Below are 25,777 nucleotides of genomic sequence, written 5' to 3' on the forward strand. Positions count from 1 at the left end.
AGTGAAACATCAATATCTGACATAAAAAAAAAAAAAAATAACATAGTCAAATTCTTTCTAATGCCGAACTTCATAAAAAAAAATTAAAAATCCTGCTATTCTATTACATTGGGCTAAACCTCTGTCCCTTTAATATCTCCGCCACGTCCCCCAATACATCCTACATTATTCTTAGTTGTTTTCCTTCATGTAGAATGAACCTACAAGTTTATAAAGGGTTTATTTTAATTCCGATATTTTCGTCCCATTGACTTGCATTGGGATCGGGTATCGGTATCGGATTGGATCCGATATTTTGACGGTATCGGCCGATACTTTCCGATACCGATACTTTCCGATATCGGAAAGTATCGCTCAACACTAACGGTGAGCAAAAATCCCAGAACCACGCGGTGGGACCTAGTGAATGAACTGCAGAGAGCTGGGACCAATGTAACAAGGCCTACCATAAGTAACACACTACGCCACCATGGACTCAGATCCTGCAGTGCCAGACGTGTCCCACTGCTTAAGCCAGTACATGTCCGGGCCCGTCTGAAGTTTGCTAGAGAGCATTTGGATGATCCAGAGGAGTTTTGGGAGAATGTCCTATGGTCTGATGAAACCAAACTGGAACTGTTTGGTAGAAACACAACTTGTCGTGTTTGGAGGAAAAAGAATACTGAGTTGCATCCATCAAACACCATAGCTACTGTAAAGCATGGTGGTGGAAACATCATGCTTTGGGGCTGTTTCTCTGCAAAGGGGCCAGGACGACTGATCCGGGTACATGAAAGAATGAATGGGGCCATGTGTCGTGAGATTTTGAGTGCAAACCTCCTTCCATCAGCAAGGGCATGGAAGATGAAACGTGGCTGGGTCTTTCAACATGACAATGATCCAAAGCACACCGCCAGGGCAACAAAGGAGTGGCTTCGTAAGAAGCATTTCAAGGTCCTGGAGTGGCCTAGCCAGTCTCCAGATCTCAACCCTATAGAAAACCTTTGGAGGGAGTTGAAAGTCCTTGTTGCCAAGCGAAAAGCCAAAAACATCACTGCTCTAGAGGAGATCTGCATGGAGGAATGGGCCAACATACCAACAACAGTGTGTGGCAACCTTGTGAAGACTTACAGAAAACGTTTGACCTCTGTCATTGCCAACAAAGGATATATTACAAAGTATTGAGATTAAATTTTGTTTCTGACCAAATACTTCTTTTCCACCATAATATGCAAATAAAATGATAAAAAAACAGACTGTGATTTTCTGGATTTTTTTTTCTCAGTTTGTCTCCCATAGTTGAGGTCTACCTATGATGTAAATTACAGACGCCTCTCATCTTTTTAAGTGTTGGAACTTGCACTATTGCTGACTGACTAAATACTTTTTTGCCCCACTGTAAGCAGTATGCCTAAAAATTTTTTTTTTCTTGTTTGCAACAGTGCCTGTGATAGTAGTGGTGGTAGTGTGTGTAAAAAGCACCCGTGTCTGTGGGATTAGTGTGCCTAAAAACAATGTTTTCTTCTCCGTACCTGTGTATGTGTAAGAAATGTGCCTGAAAATATTTTTTCTACTCTACAATCATGTCTGTGGGAGTAGTGTGCCTATAAACTATTTTTTCTATGCTGCAAACGTGTCTGTGGAGTAGTATGCATAAAAACAAAAAATGTTCTACTCTGCCCCAAGTCTGTGGGAGTAATTTCACTAAAAACAGCATTTTCTACTCTGTACCCATTTCTGTGGAAGTAGTTAACAAAAAAAGTGTTCTACTCTGCACTCGTGTCTGTGGGAGTGTTGTGCCTAAAAACTATTTGGTCTACTATGCATACATTTCTGTGGGAGTAGTGTGCCTATAAACAAATTTTTCTACACTGCACCCGTGTAGAAGTAATGTTCCTAAAAAAATGTGTTCTACTATGCGTACGTTTCTGTTGGAGTAGTGTGCTTAAAAAACAGTTTCTATTCTGCACACATGTATTTGGAAGAAGTGTTGCTAAAAACAAATTTTGCTACTTTGTATTTGTGTCTCTGGGAGCAGTGTACATGGAAAAAAAATTCTATTCTTCACCCGTGCCTGTGGGAGTAGTTTGCCTAAAAAAAATATTTTCTTTACTGCACCCATTTCTGTTGGAGAAGTGTACCTAAAACTATTTTTTTCTATTCTGCAATCTTTGTAAAAACAAATTGTTCAACTCTGCCACACTGTCTGTGGGAGCAGTTCCCCTAAAAACAACCTTTTCAACTCGGCACCCATTTCTGTGGGAGTATTAATGGAAAAAAATTGTTCTCCTCTGCACCTGTGTCTGTGGGAGTAGGGTGCCTAAAAATAATTTGTTCTACTATGCATATGTTTTTGTGGGAGTAGTGTGCCTGAAAGCAATTTGCTCTACTATGCATACGTTTCTATGGGAGTAGTGTGCCTAAGGCTACTTTCACACTAGCGTCGGGCCGAGGTCACCGACGCTAGAGTTGTCTCCGCCGCACAACGGGGGCAGTGGATACATTTTTCCAGCGCATCCGCTGCCCTATTGTGAGGTGCGGGGAAGTGCGGGGAGGTGGGGGCGGAGTTCCGGCCGCGCATGCGCGGTCGGAAAAAGCGGACCGTCGGGAGCAAAAAACGTTACATGTAATGTTTTTTGCTCCCGGCGGACCGCCACAACACGGCGCAACCATCTCACGACGGTTGCGACGTGTGGCAATCCGTCACAATGTGTCGCTAATGTTAGTCAATGGAGAAAAAACGCATCCTGCAAGCACTTTTGCAGGATGCGTTTTTTCTGCAAAACAATGCATTGTGACGGATTGCAGTTAATGCTAGTGTGAAAGTAGCCTAAATAAGTTTTTTCTACTCTGCACCCATGTCTGTGGAAGCAATGTTGTTAAAAACAAACATTTCTACTTTGCCCTCATGTCTGTGGGAGTAGTGTACATGAAAACAAATTGTTCTATTCTTCCCTTTGTGTCTGTGGGAGTAGTGTACCAAAAAATAATATTTTCTTTACTGCATCCATTTCTGTTGGAGAAGTGTACCTAAAACTATTTTTTTTCTTTTCTGCACCTTTGTTTGCGAGAGTACTCTGCCTAGAAACCAATTTTTCTACTCTGCATCAGTGTCTGTGGTGACAGCCTGCCTAGAAAACAACTTTTTCTACTCTGCACCCAATTATGTAGGAGTAATGTGTGAAAAAAAAAGTTCTGCACTGCCCATGTCTGTGGAAGTAGTGTGCGTAGAAAAATATTGTTCTGCTTTGCACCTGTGTGTATGGGAGTTGTGAGTGGAAAATAGATTTTTCTACTCTGCAACAAGTTCTGTGAGAGTACTGTGAATACATTTTTTCTCTATTCTACACACTAAAAACAAATTTCTCTACTCCGCTCCCAAGTCTGTGGGAGTAGTGTGCCTAAAAATGATTTTTTCTACTCTGTACCCATGTCTTTGAAAGTTAACAACCAAAGACGAGAAGACATACAAAAAAGCAGGGATCACCTTTGGAAGGAACAAATTTTATTTATACACACAAAACCCACAACAAAAGAGTATGCTAAAAACATTTAAAATACACAAAGGTGATACCACCAAATGTGGCCTAAACAAACAGGAGCAATGGTTAATTAACACCAGAAGGTCATGCATAAAAAATTCAGCTGAGACTTTCTATGTTGGTTTTAAGAGTGGTCAAATAATAATCATTTTTAAGGTATAAATTAGTATGCCTAATACATTCTAAATACTGGGGATTGGCACCAAATGCAAAAATGGAAAAGCTATAATCATATGGAGTTGATAGAAATATTCAGACCTGTATATACCAAGGTAAATAACCACTACGGCAATTCAAAGAGTCTCTTCTAACACCGCATGTGGAGACATAAGTTATCATTATCAAAAATACATTACCAATCATATACCAATCATCAGCTCAGACCAGCTCACAAGACCCCATACATCATTTGCAATCTAGGAGGTGTAGGACTAGAACCGGCTTCTGTGAGCCCGAGGCGTATCGTCACTATTGTGACTTCATCAGGGGCAAGAGAGAGTGTAGTGGGTTCAGTGAATCTTAACAATATATACACACAGTGATTATTAAACTTCAACAGCTGCTGAGCTTACCGCATGGAATACACGTGAATTCAATACAAAGTCGCCGAATAACCAGAAGTACTGCTGTAACGAATCCTGACATCAGTGCGCATGTACTAGCATTGTTAAGGTAACTCAGGGCACAGACATAAGCATCTGCACAAAGCGATCCGGGATCGCCCATTGAAGGCTTAGGCATACAGTGCGCCTGAGTAGTGCGTCACATGGCCAAAAGGTTCTTTATCTATGTGCTGCATATTTAATGTCATGTGACCGCAGGTCCTCCACAGAGGCCCCGTAACCAGAAATAAACCAAATATCTATCTGACACATTGCCAAGGCATCTGTATAGTGCATCACATGACAGAAAGGTCTCTTACATGAAAAATATATCCCATCTATGCCCTGCATATATAAAGTCTCGTGACTAGTGTTGAGCGATACTTTCCGATATCGGAAAGTATCGGTATCGGAAAGTATCGGCCGATACCGTCACAGTATCGGAATCCAATCCGATACCGATACCCGATCCCAATGCAAGTCAATGGGACGAAAATATCGGAATTAAAATAAACCCTTTATACACTTGTAGGTTCATTCTACATGAAGGAAAACAACTAAGAATATTGTAGGATGTATTGGGGGACGTGGCGGAGATATTAAAGGGACAGAGGTTTAGCCCAATGTAATAGAATAGCAGGATTTTTTATTTTTTTTTATGAAGTTCGGCGTTAGAAAGAATTTGACTATGTTTTTTTTTTTTTTTTTATGTCAGATATTGATGTTTCACTACTTCCACGCCCTTCACCTTCTTTTTTACTTCTCCCACGCTTTCTTCTTAATTATCCTCATCATCAGCTTCTTTGACATCAACTTCTTCACCTTATTCATCTTCTTCTTCATCTTCTACCTATTATTTTTTGGGTTACATTGTTCATATTCTTTTTATTTTACTATTATCTTCATCATATTCAACTTCTTCATCATATTCTTATTTGTGACAGGCATTCCCGTAGTTGTTATCTATAAAAGTTTGAAGATTACACCTTCCGTTCTGCCTGTCACAAAACAGTTACATTTGTCCGCGTTCAGTTTGGCCTGCAGCATCAGGCTTTATCCAGGGGCACCACGAGGAGGAACGGACTCACCCCCATACACTGCTTAGTCTTCTTCTGCTTATAATTTACATAATATTTTTTCCTCTGATATTTTGTGTTATGCTTAATGTCCTTCTGCTCTTTGTTCTGCAGCCTCTTGTTCTTCTGCTTCTCGGTCTTCCAGGTCGTCGTCGTCTCCAGGGTCGTCGTCTCCGGGGTCGTCGTCATCGGGGTGGTCTTCAGGGTCGTCGTCTCCGGGGTCGTCGTCATCGGGGTGGTCTTCGGGGTCATCGTCTCCAGGGTCGTCGTCATCACGGTGGTTGTCGTCTCTGGTGTCGTCGTCATCTTAGGGGTGGTCTTCCGGGTCATCGTGTTTAGTCTCTTGAACTTGGAAATGTAGCAGAAGGTACAAGAAGGCTGAGAAAATGCCGAGAACCAGCTGATGGAACTGGAACTCGGATGGCTACCCGAAGGTCCAAGAGCCAATGGAACTACCGAGGACCAGCTGACGTTACTGGAACCCGGTTACTAAGCAGGAGGTACCTGTGCTGAAAGCACTACCAAGGACCACCTGACGTTGGTGGAACTCGGATACCCAGAGGGAGGCACCTAAGCCAAAGGCTCTGCCCGGAACCAGCTGACGGTACTGGAACCAGGATGGGGAGCAGAAGGTACAAGAGCAAAAGACACTGCCGAGAACCAGCTGACGGTGCTGGAACCCGGATGGGTAGCCGAAGGTCCAAGAGCCAATGGAACTACCGAGGACCAGCTGACGTTACTGGAACCCGGTTACTAAGCAGGAGGTACCCGTGCCTGAAAGCACTACCAAGGACCACCTGACGTTGGTGGAACTCGGATACCAAAGGGAGGCACCTAAGCCAAAGGCTCTGCCCGGAACCAGCTGACGGTACTGGAACCAGGATGGGGAGCAGAAGGTACAAGAGCAAGTGTCTGCGTGGCTTTTGCAGGACACGATGCCGGCTGCACAGCAGGGGAACAGCTGGCGGTGCTGGACCCCACTGACACATTGGCGAGGTGTTTTTCTCTGTGCAGCTAGCACATCTGGGCCCCAACTGGCGGTTTGTTAGAGCCCAGGGTCAGCAGGAGGAGCAGGAGCAGGGGGAGGGGAGTGTAGGCCGAAGCCTGCACTGGCGGCAGCTTTGGGTCTGTTGTGTCTGCGTGGCTTTTGCAGGACACGTTGCCGGCTACACAGCAGGGGAACAGCTGGCGGTGCTGGACCCCACTGACACATTGGCGAGGTGTTTGGCTCTGTGCAGCCAGCACTTCCGGACAGCAACGATCGGTGTTGGAGCCCGGGCTCTGCAGGGGGAGCAGAGTGTAGGCCGAAGCCTACTTGAACCAATTTCAAAGGTCACCTTTAACCCCCCCTCAGGGGTTAGAAAGTAGAAGAGCCACAGCTTATGCAGCAGTAGTGCTGCACAAGTCAAAGGTTGCTCTTTTAATTTTTCTCCTTGCACACGCTGAATGAAACACGTATAACATTTAGCCCTTTATACAGTCAAACTGTGTTGGAGGCGCGAGTTCCCTTTGTAATGAGACGCAGCACAGATGTCAAGAATCCCACCTTGGTGCTGGGTGCAGCCTCCCGAGCGTTGTTATTTGCTGTACAGGAGTCTGCGCTGTCGTGTTATCCCCTGGCCTAGCGCCGTTAGCGCTGCCCATCTTCTGGCATCATGTAATGTCGGCCGGTGCGGTTCGCGATGACCATGAATCCCAGCCCCGCAGTGTCTTAACATTGTTAAAACACTGCGGGGCTGGGATTCAGGGCCTGGCGCAGCACATATGTTGGCCTCTCACACTCGGGTCCTTACACCCGCTTCAGACTGTGCGGCGTCATCTGATCCCTTATCGCATGCCATGGCCATGAAGCCGCACAGTCCGAAGAAGGCGGAAGGAGAGGAGGGACAGGCGAACTGATGCACTGATCCTGCCCATGAATCACACCCTCGCAGTCCCAATAAATAAGACACCGAGGGGCGTTGTGTGGGTCAGGGCGGCCGCAGAGGCGCAGCCAGCCAAACAATGATGCCAGAAGACGGGCAGCGCTACCAAGGGGGTTGCAGCGTGTCATTACAAAGGAAAGTCACATCACCGGGACGGTTAAATGGTCACACAGAGGACACATTTCAGACGTGTTTTCAGTTCCACATGTGCGAGGAGAATACGTTTCTGAGCCACCTTGCACACATGCAGCATTACCGCTGTACAAGGTGGCTGGATAACGTAAAAACGCCTGGGGGAGGGGGGACAGGTTCCCTTCAATTTCAGTTCTTGTGTCTGCGTGGCTTTTGCAGGACACGTTGCCGGCTGCACAGCAGGGGAACAGCTGGCGGTGCTGGACCCCACTGACACATTGGCTGGTGTTTTTCTCTGTGCAGCTAGCACATCTGGGCCCCAACTGGCGGTGTGTTAGAGCCCAGGGACAGCAGGAGGAGGAGCAGGAGGAGGAGGAGCAGGGGGAGGGGAGTGTAGGCCGAAGCCTGCACTGGCGGCAGCTTTGGGTGTGTTGTGTCTGCGTGGCTTTTGCAGGACACGTTGCCGGCTACACAGCAGGGGAACAGCTGGCGGTGCTGGACCCCACTGACACATTGGCGAGGTGTTTGGCTCTGTCCAGCCAGCACTTCCGGACAGCAACTAGCGTTGTTGGAGCCCGGGCTCTGCAGGTGGAGCAGAGTGTAGGCCGAAGCCTAATTGAACCGATTTCAAAAGTCACCTTTAACCCCCCCTCAGGGGTTACAAAGTAGAAGAGCCACAGCTTATGCAGCAGCAGTGCTGCGCAAGTCAAAGGTTGCTCTTGTAATTTTTCTCCTTGCACACGCTGAATGGAACACGTATAACATTCAGCCCTTTATACAGTCAAACTGTGTAATGGAGGCGAGAGTTCCCTTTGTAATGAGACGCAGCACAGGTGTCAAGAATCCCACCTTGGTGCTGGGTGCAGCCTCCCGAGCGTTGTTATTTGCTGTACAGGAGTCTGCGCTGTCGTGTTATCCCCTGGCCTAGCGCCGTTAGCGCTGCCCATCTTCTGGCATCATGTAATGTCGGCCGGTGCGGTTCGCGATGACCATGAATCCCAGCCCCGCAGTGTCTTAACATTGTTAAAACACTGCGGGGCTGGGATTCAGGGCCTGGCGCAGCACATATGTTGGCCTCTCACACTCGGGTCCTTACACCCGCTTCAGACTGTGCGGCGTCATCTGATCCCTTATCGCATGCCACGGCCATGAAGCCGCACAGTCCGAAGAAGGCGGAAGGAGAGGAGGGACAGGCGAACTGATGCACTGATCCTGCCCATGAATCACACCCTCGCAGTCCCAATAAATAAGACACCGAGGGGCGTTGTGTGGGTCAGGGCGGCCGCAGAGGCGCAGCCAGCCAAACAATGATGCCAGAAGACGGGCAGCGCTACCAAGGGGGTTGCAGCGTGTCATTACAAAGGAAAGTCACACCACCGGGACGGTTAAATGGTCACACAGAGGACACATTTCAGACGTGTTTTCAGTTCCACATGTGCGAGGAGAATACGTTTCTGAGCCACCTTGCACACATGCAGCATTACCGCTGTACAAGGTGGCTGGATAACGTAAAAACGCCTGGGGGAGGGGGGACAGGTTCCCTTCAATTTCAGTTCTTGTGTCTGCGTGGCTTTTGCAGGACACGTTGCCGGCTGCACAGCAGGGGAACAGCTGGCGGTGCTGGACCCCACTGACACATTGGCTGGTGTTTTTCTCTGTGCAGCTAGCACATCTGGGCCCCAACTGGCGGTGTGTTAGAGCCCAGGGACAGCAGGAGGAGGAGCAGGAGGAGGAGGAGCAGGGGGAGGGGAGTGTAGGCCGAAGCCTGCACTGGCGGCAGCTTTGGGTGTGTTGTGTCTGCGTGGCTTTTGCAGGACACGTTGCCGGCTACACAGCAGGGGAACAGCTGGCGGTGCTGGACCCCACTGACACATTGGCGAGGTGTTTGGCTCTGTGCAGCCAGCACTTCCGGACAGCAACTAGCGTTGTTGGAGCCCGGGCTCTGCAGGTGGAGCAGAGTGTAGGCCGAAGCCTAATTGAACCGATTTCAAAAGTCACCTTTAACCCCCCCTCAGGGGTTACAAAGTAGAAGAGCCACAGCTTATGCAGCAGCAGTGCTGCGCAAGTCAAAGGTTGCTCTTGTAATTTTTCTCCTTGCACACGCTGAATGGAACACGTATAACATTCAGCCCTTTATACAGTCAAACTGTGTAATGGAGGCGAGAGTTCCCTTTGTAATGAGACGCAGCACAGGTGTCAAGAATCCCACCTTGGTGCTGGGTGCAGCCTCCCGAGCGTTGTTATTTGCTGTACAGGAGTCTGCGCTGTCGTGTTATCCCCTGGCCTAGCGCCGTTAGCGCTGCCCATCTTCTGGCATCATGTAATGTCGGCCGGTGCGGTTCGCGATGACCATGAATCCCAGCCCCGCAGTGTCTTAACATTGTTAAAACACTGCGGGGCTGGGATTCAGGGCCTGGCGCAGCACATATGTTGGCCTCTCACACTCGGGTCCTTACACCCGCTTCAGACTGTGCGGCGTCATCTGATCCCTTATCGCATGCCACGGCCATGAAGCCGCACAGTCCGAAGAAGGCGGAAGGAGAGGAGGGACAGGCGAACTGATGCACTGATCCTGCCCATGAATCACACCCTCGCAGTCCCAATAAATAAGACACCGAGGGGCGTGTGTGGGTCAGGGCGGCCGCAGAGGCGCAGCCAGCCAAACAATGATGCCAGAAGACGGGCAGCGCTACCAAGGGGGTTGCAGCGTGTCATTACAAAGGAAAGTCACACCACCGGGACGGTTAAATGGTCACACAGAGGACACATTTCAGACGTGTTTTCAGTTCCACATGTGCGAGGAGAATACGTTTCTGAGCCACCTTGCACACATGCAGCATTACCGCTGTACAAGGTGGCTGGATAACGTAAAAACGCCTGGGGGAGGGGGGACAGGTTCCCTTCAATTTCAGTTCTTGTGTCTGCGTGGCTTTTGCAGGACACGTTGCCGGCTGCACAGCAGGGGAACAGCTGGCGGTGCTGGACCCCACTGACACATTGGCTGGTGTTTGGCTCTGTGCAGCTAGCACATCTGGGCCCCAACTGGCGGTGTTAGAGCCCAGGGTCAGCAGGAGGAGCAGGGGGAGCGGAGTGTAGGCCGAAGCCTGCACTGGAGCAAGTTGAAAGGAAACCTTTAACCCCCCCCCCAGGCGTTTGTAGCTGGAAGAGCCATCGTGTACAGCACTAATGCTGGAAAAGGTAAACTTAGCTCTTTTAATTATGGTCCTTGCAGATGCTGAACCTAACACTTATGAAATGTGTCCCCTCACAGCGTTCAACCGTCCGGTCGGTGGAACTTTCCTTTGTCATGTGACGCAGCACAGCCGTCATTTTTACCCCCTTGTCGCCGTGCGCCGCCTCCTCAGCGTTGTTTGAATCTGTCCCGGAGCCTGCGCTGTTAGGTTACCCCTTGGCCATGCACACATTTTGCGCTGCCCGTCTTCTCACATCATTTGCTGTCAGGCTGGCTGCGCCTGTGCGGGTGCGCTGTCCGAGATTCAGCCTCGCGGTGTCGTCTAATGTAATCCCACCGCGGGCCTGGGATCCGTGTCCATGCGCAGTGCATATCCTCGCCTCTCACTCCCCTCCCTACGGCTTCTTAAGACTGTGCGGTGTCACGGCCGTGGCATGCTATTAGGGACCAGCTGACACCGAACAGTCTTTAGAAGCCGTAGGGAGGGGAGTGAGAGGCGAGGATATGCACTGCGCATGGACACGGATCCCAGGCCCGCGGTGGGATTACATTAGACGACACCGCGAGGCTGAATCTCGGACAGCGCACCCGCACAGGCGCAGCCAGCCTGACAGCAAATGATGTCAGAAGACGGGCAGCGCAAAATGTGTGCATGGCCAAGGGGTAACCTAACAGCGCAGGCTCCGGGACAGATTCAAACAACGCTGAGGAGGCGGCGCACGGCGACAAGGGGGTAAAAATGACGGCTGTGCTGCGTCACATGACAAAGGAAAGTTCCACCTACCGGACGGTTGAACGCTGTGAGGGGACACATTTCATAAGTGTTAGGTTCAGCATATGCAAGGAGCACCACGAAAAGAGGCACTTTTTCCCTTTGCATCATTACTGCTGCACAAGGTGGCTCCTTCAGTAACAAACGCATGGGGGGGGGGGAAGGTTCCCTTAAATTTAACTTGTTGTGCCTGCGTGGCGGTCGCAGTACACGTTGCCGTATACACAGCAGGGGAACAGCTGGCGGTGCTGAACCCCACTAACACATTGGCGAGGTGTTTGGCTCTGTGCGTACAGCACTTCTGGACGGCAACTGGCGGTGTTGGAGCCCAGGGACAGGTGGAGGTTGGAGGAGGTTGGAGGAGGTAGGAGGGATTGCCACACACACAGCAGGGGAACAGCTGACGTTACTGAACCCCAATAACAGAGGAGGGACTGTTGACTGTGCGTACAGCACTTCTGGACGGCAACTGGCGGTGTTGGAGCCCAGGGACAGGTGGAGGAGGAGGAGGTTGGAGGAGGTTGGAGGAGGTAGGAGGGATTGCCACACACACAGCAGGGGAACAGCTGACGTTACTGAACCCCAATAACAGAGGAGGGACTGTTGACTGTGCGTACAGCACTTCTGGACGGCAACTGGCGGTGTTGGAGCCCAGGGACAGGTGGAGGAGGAGGAGGTTGGAGGAGGTTGGAGGAGGTAGGAGGGATTGCCACACACACAGCAGGGGAACAGCTGACGTTACTGAACCCCAATAACAGAGGAGGGACTGTTGACTGTGCGTACAGCACTTCTGGACGGCAACTGGCGGTGTTGGAGCCCAGGGACAGGTGGAGGAGGAGGAGGTTGGAGGAGGTAGGAGGGATTGCCACACACACAGCAGGGGAACAGCTGACGTTACTGAACCCCAATAACAGAGGAGGGACTGTTGACTGTGCGTACAGCACTTCTGGACGGCAACTGGCGGTGTTGGAGCCCAGGGACAGGTGGAGGAGGAGGAGGTTGGAGGAGGTAGGAGGGATTGCCACACACACAGCAGGGGAACAGCTGACGTTACTGAACCCCAATAACAGAGGAGGGACTGTTGACTGTGCGTACAGCACTTCTGGACGGCAACTGGCGGTGTTGGAGCCCAGGGACAGGTGGAGGAGGAGGAGGTTGGAGGAGGTAGGAGGGATTGCCACACACACAGCAGGGGAACAGCTGACGTTACTGAACCCCAATAACAGAGGAGGGACTGTTGACTGTGCGTACAGCACTTCTGGACGGCAACTGGCGGTGTTGGAGCCCAGGGACAGGTGGAGGAGGAGGAGGTTGGAGGAGGTTGGAGGAGGTAGGAGGGATTGCCACACACACAGCAGGGGAACAGCTGACGTTACTGAACCCCAATAACAGAGGAGGGACTGTTGACTGTGCGTACAGCACTTCTGGACGGCAACTGGCGGTGTTGGAGCCCAGGGACAGGTGGAGGAGGAGGAGGTTGGAGGAGGTTGGAGGAGGTAGGAGGGATTGCCACACACACAGCAGGGGAACAGCTGACGTTACTGAACCCCAATAACAGAGGAGGGACTGTTGACTGTGCGTACAGCACTTCTGGACGGCAACTGGCGGTGTTGGAGCCCAGGGACAGGTGGAGGAGGAGGAGGTTGGAGGAGGTAGGAGGGATTGCCACACACACAGCAGGGGAACAGCTGACGTTACTGAACCCCAATAACAGAGGAGCGACTGTTGACTGTGCGTACAGCACTTCTGGACGGCAACTAGCGGTGTTGGAGCCCAGGGGCAGGTGGAAAAGCAGAGGAACACAATGTAGGCCGAAGCCTGAGAAAGTCGAAAGGGAACCTTTAACCCCCCCCCCAAGGCGTTTGTAGCTGAAAGAGCCAGCTTGTGCAGCACAAAAGATGCAAAAGGAAAAGGTGGCTCTTTTCATCATGCTCCTTGCAAACACAGAACTAAACACTTATAAAATGTGTCCCCTGAAGCCGTGAAACCGTCCCGGAGGTGGGACTTTCCTTCGTAATATGACGCAGCACAGCCATCATTACTACCCCCCCGCCGCCGTGCCCCGGCTCCTCAGCGTTGTTTGATTCCGTCCCGGAGCCTGCGCTGTTATGTTATCCCGTGGCCAGGCACACTTAGCGCTGCCCATCTTCTGACATCATTTGGTGTCAGGCTGGCTGCGCCTGTGCGGCCGCGCTGGCCGAGAGCCCGCCTCGCAGTGTCTTCTGATGTAATCCCACTGGGGGCCTGGGATACATGGCCATGCGCAGTGCATATCCTCGCCTCTCACTCCCCTCCCTACGGCTTCTTTTTCAGACTGTGCGGTGTCACGGCCGTGGCATGCTATTAGGGACCAGCTGACACTGAACAGTCTGAAGAAGCCATAGGGAGATGAGTGAGAGGTGGAGGTTCAGATATGCACTGCGCATGTCCATAGATCCCAGGCCCCCAGTGGGATTAAATCAGAAGACACTGCGAGGCGGGCTCTCGGCCAGCGTGGCCGCACAGGCGCAGCCAGCCTGACACCAAATGATGCCAGAAGACGGGCAGCGCTAAGTGTGCCTGGCCACGGGATAACATAACAGCGCAGGCTCCGGGACGGAATCAAACAACGCTGAGGAGCCGGGGCGCGGCGCCGGGGGGGTAGGAATGACGGCTGTGCTGCGTCATATTACGAAGGAAAGTCCCACCTCCGGGACGGTTTTACGGTATCAGTGGACACATTTTATAAGTGTTAAGTTTTGCGTGTGCAAGGAGCAAAACCAAAATAGCTACCTTTTTCCTTGTGCAGCATTACTGCTGCACAAGGTGGCTCTTTCAGTAACAAACGCCTTGGGGGGGGGGGGGACAGATTCCCTTACATTTCAGTTGTTGTGTCAGCGTGGCGGTCGCATGACACATTGCCGGCTACACAGCTGGGGATCAGCTGACGTTACTGAAACCCAATAACACTGGGTCGTATGTTTTGACTGTGCAGACGGCACGTCTGAGCCTCAACTGGCGGTGTTGGAGCCCAGGAATTTAAGTTCAGGTGGTAGAAAGATGAACACAACAGGAGACCTGGATAACGTATACAGTGACCTAATTATTTAATCAGGAGGAGGAGTGGCAAATTCCTGCGAGATCCAGGCCTTGTTCATTTTCAGGAAAGTAAGCCGGTCAACGTTATCGGAGGATAGTCGCATGCGACGGTCAGTTAGTACACCACCTGCAGCACTAAAGACACGTTCCGATAATACACTGGCCGCAGGGCAAGACAGCACCTCCAATGCATACTGGCTTAGCTCTGGCCATGTATCCAGCTTTGAGACCCAAAACTTGAAAGGGGAAGAGCCGTCTGGGAGTACAGCAAGAGGGCAAGACATGTAGTCTGTCACCATCTGACGGAACCGTTGCCTCCTGCTGACTGGAGCCGTCTGTGATGGTGTAGACTTTTGTGGGGGGCACACAAAACTGTGCCACAGTTGGGCCATACTGGTCTTGCCTTGGGCAGAGGCACTGCTTCTGCTCCCTCTTTGTGCAGAGCCTCCACCACTGCCTGGACGCACTGAGCTGCTTTGGAATGCAGTAGCAGCACTTCTCTCAGTTGGAATGGAGAAGATGATGGAACTGACCAGTGTGTCTTGGTACTCCCGCATTTTTCGCTCCCGGTTCAACGGTGTGATGAGGCTTTCTACGTTGTCCCGGTAGCGAGGATCGAGGAGGGTGAACACCCAATAATCAGACATGTTGAGAATGTGGTCGATGCGGCGGTCGTTTCTCAGGCACTGCAGCATGTAATCCACCATGTGCTGCAGACTGCCAACTGCCCAAGAAACGCTGTCCCCAGCTGGAGGCGTGATCTCTGCCCGCTCGTCATCACCCCACCCTCGCTGTACACACTGAGTACTGGACAATTGTGTAACTCCCTCCTCTGGACGGATGTCTTCCTCCTCCATTGACTCCTCCTCATCCTCCTCACAAACTGTCCCCTGCCTACGCGTTTGTGAGGAACCACGTGGCGCTGACTGTCCAGAAGATGATGGAAGTGGTGAATCCTCATCCTCCACCTCTTCCACAACATCATCCCTTAGCGCTTGCAGTGATTTTTCAAGCAGGCAGATAAGGGGGACAGTCATGCTGACTAGTGCATCATCTGCACTCGCCATCCGCGTGGAATAATCAAAGGGACGCAAAACCTGGCAGACATCCTTCATAGTGGCCCACTCTGTGGTTGTGAAGTCTGTACGGCGCTGACTGCGACTTTTTTGCGCCTGATACAGCTGGTACTCCATTACAGCTTGCTGCTGCTCACACAACCGCTCCAACATATGTAACGTGGAATTCCACCTGGTAGGTAGGTCACATATGATGCGATGTTCCGGCAGGCGGTGTCGGCGCTGCAGAGCCGCAATGCGCGCTTTTGCCGTGCTGGAACGCCGCAAGTGAGCACACTCTAGGCGGACCTTGTGCAGCAGTGCATCAAGATCCGGATAGTCCCTCAAAAAACTCTGCACGACCAAATTGAGCACATGTGCCAGACATGGGATGTGAGTGAGGTTGCCGAGGCCCAGGGCTGCCACCAGATTTCGGCCATTATCACACACTACCATGCCTGGCTGGAGATTCGCTGGCTCAAACCACACATCGCTCTCCTGCTTGATGGCATTCCAGAGCTCCTGCGCTGTGTGGCTACGATTCCCCAAAAAAATTAATTTCAAGACAGCCTGTTGACGTTTGGCCACGGCTGTGCTCATGTCGGTCGTAACAGGTACACGTTCATCACGGGTCCATGTGGAGGTGGACTGTGACGGCTCCTGCAGCGATGATTCTGAGGAACTGGTGTAAGAGGAGGAGTCAATGCGTACAGAATGGATTCCTGCAATCCTTGGAGTGGGCAGGACACGTCCTGCGCCACTCGCACGGTCTGTACCCGGCTCAACTACATTAACCCAATGGGCAGTGAGGGAAAGGTATCGCCCCTGTCCATGTTGACTGGTCCACGCATCGGTGGTGAGGTGGACCTTGCTACTGACGGCGTTCAGTAGCGCGTGTTTTATGTGTCCCTCAACATGCTTGTGCAGGGCAGGGACGGCTTGCCTGCTGAAGTAAAAGCGGCTGGGCACACTGTACTGTGGGACTGCCAATGACATCAAGTCACGGAAGCTGTCAGTCTCCACCAGCCTGAATGACAGCATTTCCAGTGACAGAAGTTTGGCAATGCCTGCAGTCAGAGCCTGTGCTCGTGGGTGGTTTGACGAGAAAGGCCGCCTTTTCTCCCATGCCTGTACTACCGATGGCTGTAGACTGGGCTGGGAGTGTGTGGTTGACTGGGAAAGTGGTGCTGCGGGTGGAATGACAGCGGGTCTCTGGACAACAGGGCCAGAGGTTCTTCCACGGCGATCCTGGGAGGAAGCCGAACCAGCTGCGTGTGAGCTAGAGGAAGAGGCAACACGAGCTGAAGAGGTGGTAGCTGCCGCTGTTGGTTGGCCTAGCTCTTCAGTGTGTTTGTCTAACTCCGCCGGGTGCCTGTTGCGCACATGTTTCCACATGTTGGAGGTATTGAGGTTGGCGACTTTTTGACCTCTTTTGATTTTTTGATGACACACCTTGCATCTGACATAGCAAATGTCATCTGCAACTGTGTCAAAAAAGGACCAGGCACTGCAAGTCTTGGGAGCCCCCCTTTTGACTTTTGGAAGAGACATGCTCCTTACGGGTGCCAAAGCGGAGGCTGCAGGATCCGCAGTCTTCCCCCTCCCTCTCCCTCTTTGGGCCGTACGGGGAATCTCTTCCTCAGAGCTGCTCCCACCACCTTCCTGTCCCTGACGCCAAGATGAGTCAAGGACCTCATCATCTACACTACCCTCTGCCCCCAACTGCTCCTCCTGGGTAGTCTCAGCAGCAGAGCACGCACCAGTAAGTGGCACCTGAGTGTCATCATCAGCTGATGCGGCCTGCGAGGTGGTGACCGGAGCCACTGGCCCACCCGCCTCTTCAGAGGAAGACAGAAAAAGCGGTTGGGCATCACTGCACCCTGCCTCTTCTTCCATTTCTCCAATGCTGCTTGGCTGGCCCCCTGTTTCCAAGCCAAGAGATGATTCAGAGAACAGAAGTAGAGACTGCTCCTGTCCTGGGATCTCTGTCTGCCTGGGCAATTTTGCAGGTGGTGAAGAGACAGATGGCTGCTCTCCAGTGCTCTGTGTCTGAGAGGATGTGGCACTAATGGAAGTTGATGCATTAGCTGCCATCCATCCCACAACGGCTTCAATTTGGTCTTCACGCAGCAGCGGTGTACGGCGCTCGGCGACAAAGCTGCGCATGAACGACTGTTCCCTTGTGAAAGTGGGTGCTGATGACGCACCGGTGCCCGCAGCAGGCACAGAATCCCCACGTCCCCTCCCTGCTCCGCGCCCACGCCCACGCCCACGTGCCTTACTCACTGCCTTCTTCATCTTGGTTGACTGATAAAGATAAGCAGAAAAGTACTAACGGCTTTGTGTGCTTATTCCTGAGCAACTCCTCCTAACAGGTATAAGACACACTAATTTTCTAAAGTGTGGACTAGACTTGAATATGAGCTAATGTGGCCTACACAAATGTAAAGTGGTGTAACTGGTGTGTTTGGTGAACTTTATTATTTATTTATTTTTTTGGGGCTGAACTGACAACGGATAGAGCTGCAGTCACACGGAGACCGTGCAGACAGACGTAAACGGCGCTGCAAGGCCCAAAAACCCTCCTCTACTTTATCCTATGTAGTGTTTTTCCACAAATTAGCTGGAGACGGGTGGAAAGACACTAATAGGAATTTTTGGAAAAAATGTGCAGCAGCCTGCACTACTTAAAAAAAAAGGAAAATTGATTTGGCGGTATGACGCAGTGAACAACCCTGAGCTGGAGACAACCAAGCTACGGCTGCTCACAGACTACAGGGCGAGCTGCAGTCACACGGAGACCGTGCAGACAGCCGTAAACGGCGCTGCAAGGCCCAAAAACCCTCCTCTACTTTATCCTATGTAGTGTTTTTCCACAAATTAGCTGGAGACGGGTGGAAAGACACTAATAGGATTTTTTTAAATTAATTAGCAGCAGACTACACTACTTGAAAACAAAATGAAAATTGATTTGGCGGTATGACGCAGTGAACAACCCTGAGCTGGAGACAAGCAAGCTACGGCTGCTCACAGACTACAGGGCGAGCTGCAGTCACACGGAGACCGTGCAGACAGCCGTAAACGGCGCTGCAAGGCCCAAAAACCCTCCTCTACTTTATCCTATGTAGTGTTTTTCCACAAATTAGCTGGAGACGGGTGGAAAGACACTAATAGGATTTTTTTAAATTAATTAGCAGCAGACTACACTACTTGAAAACAAAATGAAAATTGATTTGGCGGTATGACGCAGTGAACAACCCTGAGCTGGAGACAACCAAGCTACGGCTGCTCACAGACTACAGGGCGAGCTGCAGTCACACGGAGACCGTGCAGACAGCCGTAAACGGCGCTGCAAGGCCCAAAAACCCTCCTCTACTTTATCCTATGTAGTGTTTTTCCACAAATTAGCTGGAGACGGGTGGAAAGACACTAATAGGAATTTTTGGAAAAAATGTGCAGCAGCCTGCACTACTTCAAAAAAAAAAAAAAAAAGGACAGTATGAGGCAATGAACCACCCTCCCTGAACTGAATACAACCAGCTATGGATGGCCTATGTGGCTGCACTCAGACTAGAGAGTGGGCTGCACTCACACACACACACACACACACACAGACCTTGCAGATCGCTGTGAAAACAGCGCTACAAGGCAAAAGGAAGGTGATTAGTAGGTGAACACAGCGGTTGCTAAATTAGCCTTTGGAAAGCACAAAGAAGCAAATCGCTATCTCTAAACTGTCCCTCAGTCAGCAAACAGCGTCCTGTCACTAACTGAATTCACAGCAGAGTGATCGCAAAATGGCGCCAGCGACTTTTAAACTGCATCATGACATCATTTAAGTAGCCAATCACAGCCTTGCCAGTAGTTTCATGCCCTCCATGCTAAACAGGATGTGCCCACACTTGGAATCTTTCTCATTGGCTGAATTTCTGAATTTTGAATCATGGAACTTCCGATTCCGGTATCCGATACGCGCCAAGTATCGGAATCCCGGTATCGGAATTCCGATACCGCTAGTATCGGCCGATACCCGATACTTGCGGTATCGGAATGCTCAACACTACTCGTGACCGTAAGGTCCTTTACAGGAGTTCCATGATTGGGAAGATATAAATAAATAAATAATGTATACATCTAGGGTATTAGGAAATCCCCTTCATAGAGATACCTTATCACTAATTTACAATGCACCCATAAGAAAAAGAGATCAGAGATGAAGTTTATTTTACATTATTGTATTTGATAAAAAAAGAGATCCCTCTAATATTTAGTTACCGTTTCTATCTACGTAATAAAGTGGACAGACAAAAATGTTTTCTGTTTGCAATGCATATCATATCACTAGTTCACTATACACTCATATGACAACACTCAGACACAAGATTTTGATTATTATATTTAATGAGAGGGGAAATCCCCTGATATTTGATTACCATTGCCATATTTTCTGTCTCCACAATAAGATGGATGACATTATATATTTACTGTTTACGATCGATAGAGGTATATAAATACAATACTAGGTATTGAAGACCGTGGGTGTTATTGACATATTCTCATAGGTATCATCTGCTCAGATAGTTCACAAGTAATCTGTTCTAGGACACAAGCAATCATTCATGAGTTCATTCAGATGGAAGATGGTATGATATTGCACACCACTGCAATACATAAAAGTTCTTAATTCCAATCTATATCAATTCTAAGGACTATTATAAATACACCACGCACTCATATAATATACCCTCATAAAAGGATTTGAATTAGTATAAAATTGTCACAAAAAATTATACAGACAAATACACTTCAGACCACCCTTGATTCCAAATAAATGTCTCAGTGGGTGTCGTAGTGTCACAGATGGACAGATAGGCAAAGATTGAAAGGTTTCAAACAGAGCAAGGGCCAATGTGAGAAGAAAGCTTAATCACTAGTGATGAGCGAGTGTACTCGTTGCTTGAGTTTTCCCGAGCACACTCGGGTGATCTCCGAGTATTTGTAAAGGCTGAGTCACACATAACGATATCGTTAACGATATCATTGCAACGTCACGCTTTTGGTGACGTAGCAACGATCCCGCTAACGATCTCGTTATGTGGGACAGCGACCAACGATCAGGCCCCTGCTGGGAGATCGTTGGTCATTGGGGAATGATCAGGACCATTTTTTGGTCGTTGATCACCCACTGCCATCACTGGATCAGCGTGAGTGACACCGATCCAGCGATGTGTTCACTTGTAACCAGGGTAAATATCGGGTTACTAAGCGCAGGGCCGCGCTTAGTAACACCATATTTACCCTGGTTACCATTGTAAAAGTTAAAAAAACAGTACATACTCACATTCTGATGTCTGTCACGTCCCCTGCCGGCGTCCACAGGGTTAAAACTGCTTTCGGCAGGAGCGCTGCTTATGCACGCGCTGCTGCCGAGAGCTTCCCTGCACTGACTGTGCCAGCACCGGCCGTAAAGCAGAGCACAGCGGTGACATCACCGCTGTTACTGCCGGCGCTGACTGTTGTGGATTCTGTTTGTGGGCTCCCTCTGGTGGTTACTGCTGGTACTGGGTGACTTTGGTGGGTTGCGGCCTTTGGTTTCCACCTGTCCATCAGAGGCTGGGTGTTTCCTATTTTACCTGTCCTTTCTGTCATTCCCTTGCCGGCTATCAATGTATTCAGATGTGCTCTGTTTGGTTCCTGCCTACCTGCTCCCAGATCTTTCAGGATAACCTAAGTGCTGATTTTCAGTTGTTGTTTTTTATTTGTCCAGCTTGCTTATTATGTCTCTATGCTAGCTGGTAGCTCTAGTGGACTGAGGTTCTCCCCATGTGCCATGAGTTGGCACATGGGTTCTTGTAATCTCAGGATGGTTTTTTGATTAGGGTTTTTTGCTGACCGCTCAGACCCCTTTTGTATCGTTCTGCTTTCTAGTTTACAGCGGGCCTCAATTTGCTGAACCTATATATATCATCTCTATGTGTGTGCCTTCCTCTCATTTCACCGTCAATACATGTGGGGGGCAACTATACCTTTTGGGGTTCATTCCTCTGGAGGCAAGTGGGGTCTTTATTTTCTCTGCAGTACTAGTTAGCTCTTAGGCTGGTGCGTGGCGTCTAGAACCAACGTAGGCACGCTCCCTGGCTATCTCTAGTTGCGTTTGTCAGGCGTAGGGCAGCGGTCAGCCCAGGTTCCATCACCCTAGAGCTCGTCCGATATTTTGTATTACTTTGCTTGTCCCTTGCTATCCCTAGCCATTGGGATTCATGACAGTATAGCCGGCCCACAAAGTGTTAATTGTTTGGGCTGAAGCAGGAGAAAAAGAAGTGTTTAAGGGAATTTTTTTTTTTTTTTTTTTTTCCTTCAGAGTTTTGCTGCCTAGCCCTTAATTGCTGTCTAGCTGCTTCTTACCTCCTCTTAACCCTTGAATGGCTCTGATATTAGCTGTTTAACATGGATGTCCAGAGTTTGGCTTCCAGCCTGAGTAATCTTGCGGCAAAAGTTCAAAACATACAGGATTTTGTTGTTCACACTCCCATGTCTGAACCTAAAATTCCTATTCCAGAGTTCTTTTCTGGAGATAGATCTACCTTCCTGAATTTCAGGAACAATTGTAAATTGTTTCTTTCTTTAAAATCTCGCTCCTCTGGAGACCCTGCTCAACAGGTCAAGATTATAATATCTTTCCTGCGAGGCGAACCTCAGAATTGGGCATTTGCATTGGCACCAGGGGATCCTGCATTGCTCAATGTGGATGCGTTTTTTCTGGCATTGGGATTGCTCTATGAGGAACCCAACCTGGAGATTCAGGCTGAAAAGGCTTTATTAGCCCTCTCTCAGGGGTATGATGAAGCGGAAATATATTGTCAAAAATTTTGGAAATGGTCGGTGGAATGAGTGCGCCCTGGCTGCAAACTTCAGAAATGGTCTTTCCGAGGCCATTAAGGATATTATGGTGGGGTTCCCTACGCCTACAGGTCTGAATGAGTCGATGGCTATGGCCATTCAGATTGATCGGCGTTTACGGGAGCGCAAACCCGTGCACCAGTTGGCGGTGTCTTTTGAACAGGCACCTGAGACTATGCAATGTGATAGAATTCAGTCCAGAAGTGAACGGCAAAATTATAGGCGGAAAAATGGATTGTGTTTTTATTGTGGTGATTCAGCTCATGTTATATCAGCATGCTCTAAACGCACAAAAAGGGTTGATAAATCTTTTGCCATTGGTACTCTGCAGCCTAAGTTCGTTTTGTCTGTGACTCTGATTTTTTCACTGTCTTCCATTTCCGTCGATGCCTATGTGGATTCGGGCGCTGCCCTGAGTCTTATGGATTGGTCATTTGCTAAACGCTGCGGTTTTAGTCTGGAACCTCTGGAAGTTCCTATTCCTCTGAAGGGAATTGACTCTACACCATTGGCTATGAATAAACCGCAGTATTGGACACAAGTGACCATGCGCATGACTCCCGTTCATCAGGAGGTGATTCGCTTCCTTGTACTGTATAATTTACATGATGTACTAGTGCTTGGTCTGCCATGGTTACAAACTCATAATCCTGTCCTGGACTGGAAAACAATGTCTGTGTTAAGCTGGGGATGTCAGGGGGTTCATGATTATGCACCTCCGATTTCAATCGCTTCATCTACTCCTTCTGAGATCCCTGCGTTTTTGTCTGACTATAGGGATGTTTTTGAGGAGCCTAAGCTCAATTCGCTCCCTCCGCATAGAGATTGTGACTGTGCTATAGAATTGATTCCTGGCAGTAAGTTCCCTAAGGGTCGTTTATTTAATCTGTCACTGCCAGAGCATACTGCTATGCGGAATTATATTAAGGAGTCCTTGGAAAAGGGACATATTCGTCCATCTTCGTCCCCTCTGGGAGCAGGTTTTTTTTTCGTGGCAAAAAAAGATGGTTCCCTGAGGCCTTGTATAGATTATCGCCTTCTGAATAAGATTACAGTCAAGTATCAGTATCCATTGCCATTATTGACTGATTTGTTTGCTCGCATTAAGGGGGCTAGGTGGTTCACTAAGATAGATCTTCGCGGTGCGTATAATCTGGTGCGGATAAAACAGGGTGATGAGTGGAAAACCGCATTTAATACGCCTGAGGGCCATTTTGAGTATTTGGTAATGCCTTTTGGACTCTCCAATGCTCCGTCAGTCTTTCAGTCCTTTTTGCACAATATTTTCCGTGAATATCTGGATAAGTTTATGATTGTGTATTTGGATGATATTTTGGTGTTTTCTGATGACTGGGAGTCTCATGTTCTACAGGTCAGGAAGGTGTTTCAGGTTCTGCGGGCCAATTCTCTGTTTGTGAAGGGCTCAAAGTGTCTCTTCGGAGTCCAGAAGATTTCTTTTTTGGGGTACATTTTTTCTCCTTCTACTATTGAGATGGATCCCGTCAAGGTTCAGGCGATTTGTGACTGGACACAACCTACATCTGTTAAGAGCCTTCAGAAGTTCTTGGGGTTTGCTAATTTTTATCGTCGGTTCATTGCTAATTTTTCCAGTATTGTTAAACCTTTGACTGATTTGACTAAAAAGGGTGCTGATGTTGCTGATTGGTCTCCTGCGGCCGTGGAGGCCTTTCAGGAACTTAAGCGCCGGTTTTCTTCTGCTCCTGTGTTGTGTCAACCAGATGTTTCACTTCCTTTTCAGGTTGAGGTTGATGCTTCCGAGATTGGAGCGGGGGCGGTTTTGTCACAGAGAAGTTCTAATGGCTCGGTGATGAAGCCATGTGCATTCTTCTCTAGAAAATTCTCGCCCGCCGAGCGCAATTATGATGTGGGTAATCGGGAGCTTTTGGCCATGAAGTGGGCATTTGAGGAGTGGCGTCATTGGCTTGAGGGTGCTAAACATCGTGTGGTGGTCTTGACTGATCACAAGAATCTCATTTACCTTGAGTCTGCCAGGCGTTTGAATCCTAGACAGGCTCGTTGGTCGTTGTTTTTTTCTCGTTTCAATTTCGTGGTTTCATACCTGCCAGGTTCAAAGAATGTGAAGGCAGATGCTCTTTCCAGGAGTTTTGTGCCTGACTCTCCTGGAGACTCTGGGCCTACTGGTATCCTTAGGGATGGGGTAATATTGTCCGCCGTATCCCCAGACTTGCGACGTGCATTGCAGGAGTTTCAGGTGGATAAACCGGATCGTTGTCCACCAGAAAGACTGTTTGTTCCGGATGATTGGACCAGTAGAGTCATCTCCGAGGTCCATTCTTCTGTGTTGGCTGGTCATCCTGGAATATTTGGTACTAGAGACTTGGTGGCCAGGTCTTTTTGGTGGCCTTCCTTGTCTAGGGATGTGCGTACCTTTGTGCAGTCTTGTGAAGTGTGTGCTCGAGCTAAGCCTTGCTGTTCTCGGGCCAGTGGGTTGTTGTTATCCTTGCCCATCCCGAAGAGGCCTTGGACGCACATTTCCATGGATTTTATTTCTGATCTCCTGGTTTCACAGAAAATGTCCGTTATCTGGGTTGTGTGTGACCGCTTTTCTAAGATGGTTCATTTGGTGCCCTTGCCTAAGTTGCCTTCCTCCTCTGAGTTGGTCCCTTTATTTTTTCAGAACGTGGTTCGTTTGCATGGGATTCCGGAGAATATCGTTTCTGACAGGGGATCCCAGTTTGTGTCTAGATTTTGGCGGACGTTTTGTGCCAAGATGGGCATTGATTTGTCTTTCTCGTCTGCATTCCATCCTCAGACGAATGGCCAGACGGAGCGAACTAATCAGACCTTGGAAACTTATTTGAGGTGTTTTGTTTCTGCTGATCAAGATGACTGGGTTGCTTTTTTGCCACTGGCCGAATTTGCTCTTAATAATCGGGCTAGTTCTGCCACGTTGGTCTCTCCTTTTTTTTGTAATTCGGGATTTCATCCTCGTTTTTCCTCTGGTCAGGTGGAGTCTTCGGATTGTCCTGGAGTGGACGTGGTGGTGGACAGGCTGCATCAGATTTGGAACCAGGTGGTGGACAATTTGAAGTTATCTCAGGAGAAGACTCAGCAGTTTGCTAATCGCCGTCGCCGCGTGGGTCCCCGACTTCTTGTTGGGGATTTGGTGTGGTTGTCTTCTCGTTTTGTCCCTATGAAGGTCTCTTCTCCTAAGTTCAAGCCTCGGTTCATTGGTCCTTATAGGATCTCGGAGATTCTTAACCCTGTATCTTTTCGTTTGGATCTCCCAGCATCGTTTGCTATTCATAATGTGTTCCATCGGTCGTTGTTGCGGAGGTATGAGGTGCCCGTTGTTCCTTCGGTTGAGCCTCCTGCTCCGGTGCTGGTGGAGGGAGAATTGGAGTATGTTGTTGAGAAGATCTTGGATTCTCGTGTTTCCAGACGCAAACTCCAGTATTTGGTTAAGTGGAAGGGTTATGGTCAGGAGGATAATTCCTGGGTGGTCGCCTCCGATGTTCATGCGACTGATTTGGTCCGCGCC

Source organism: Ranitomeya variabilis, chromosome 3 (genome assembly GCF_051348905.1).
Source record: "Ranitomeya variabilis isolate aRanVar5 chromosome 3, aRanVar5.hap1, whole genome shotgun sequence".
Classification (NCBI taxonomy): Eukaryota; Metazoa; Chordata; class Amphibia; order Anura; family Dendrobatidae; genus Ranitomeya; species Ranitomeya variabilis.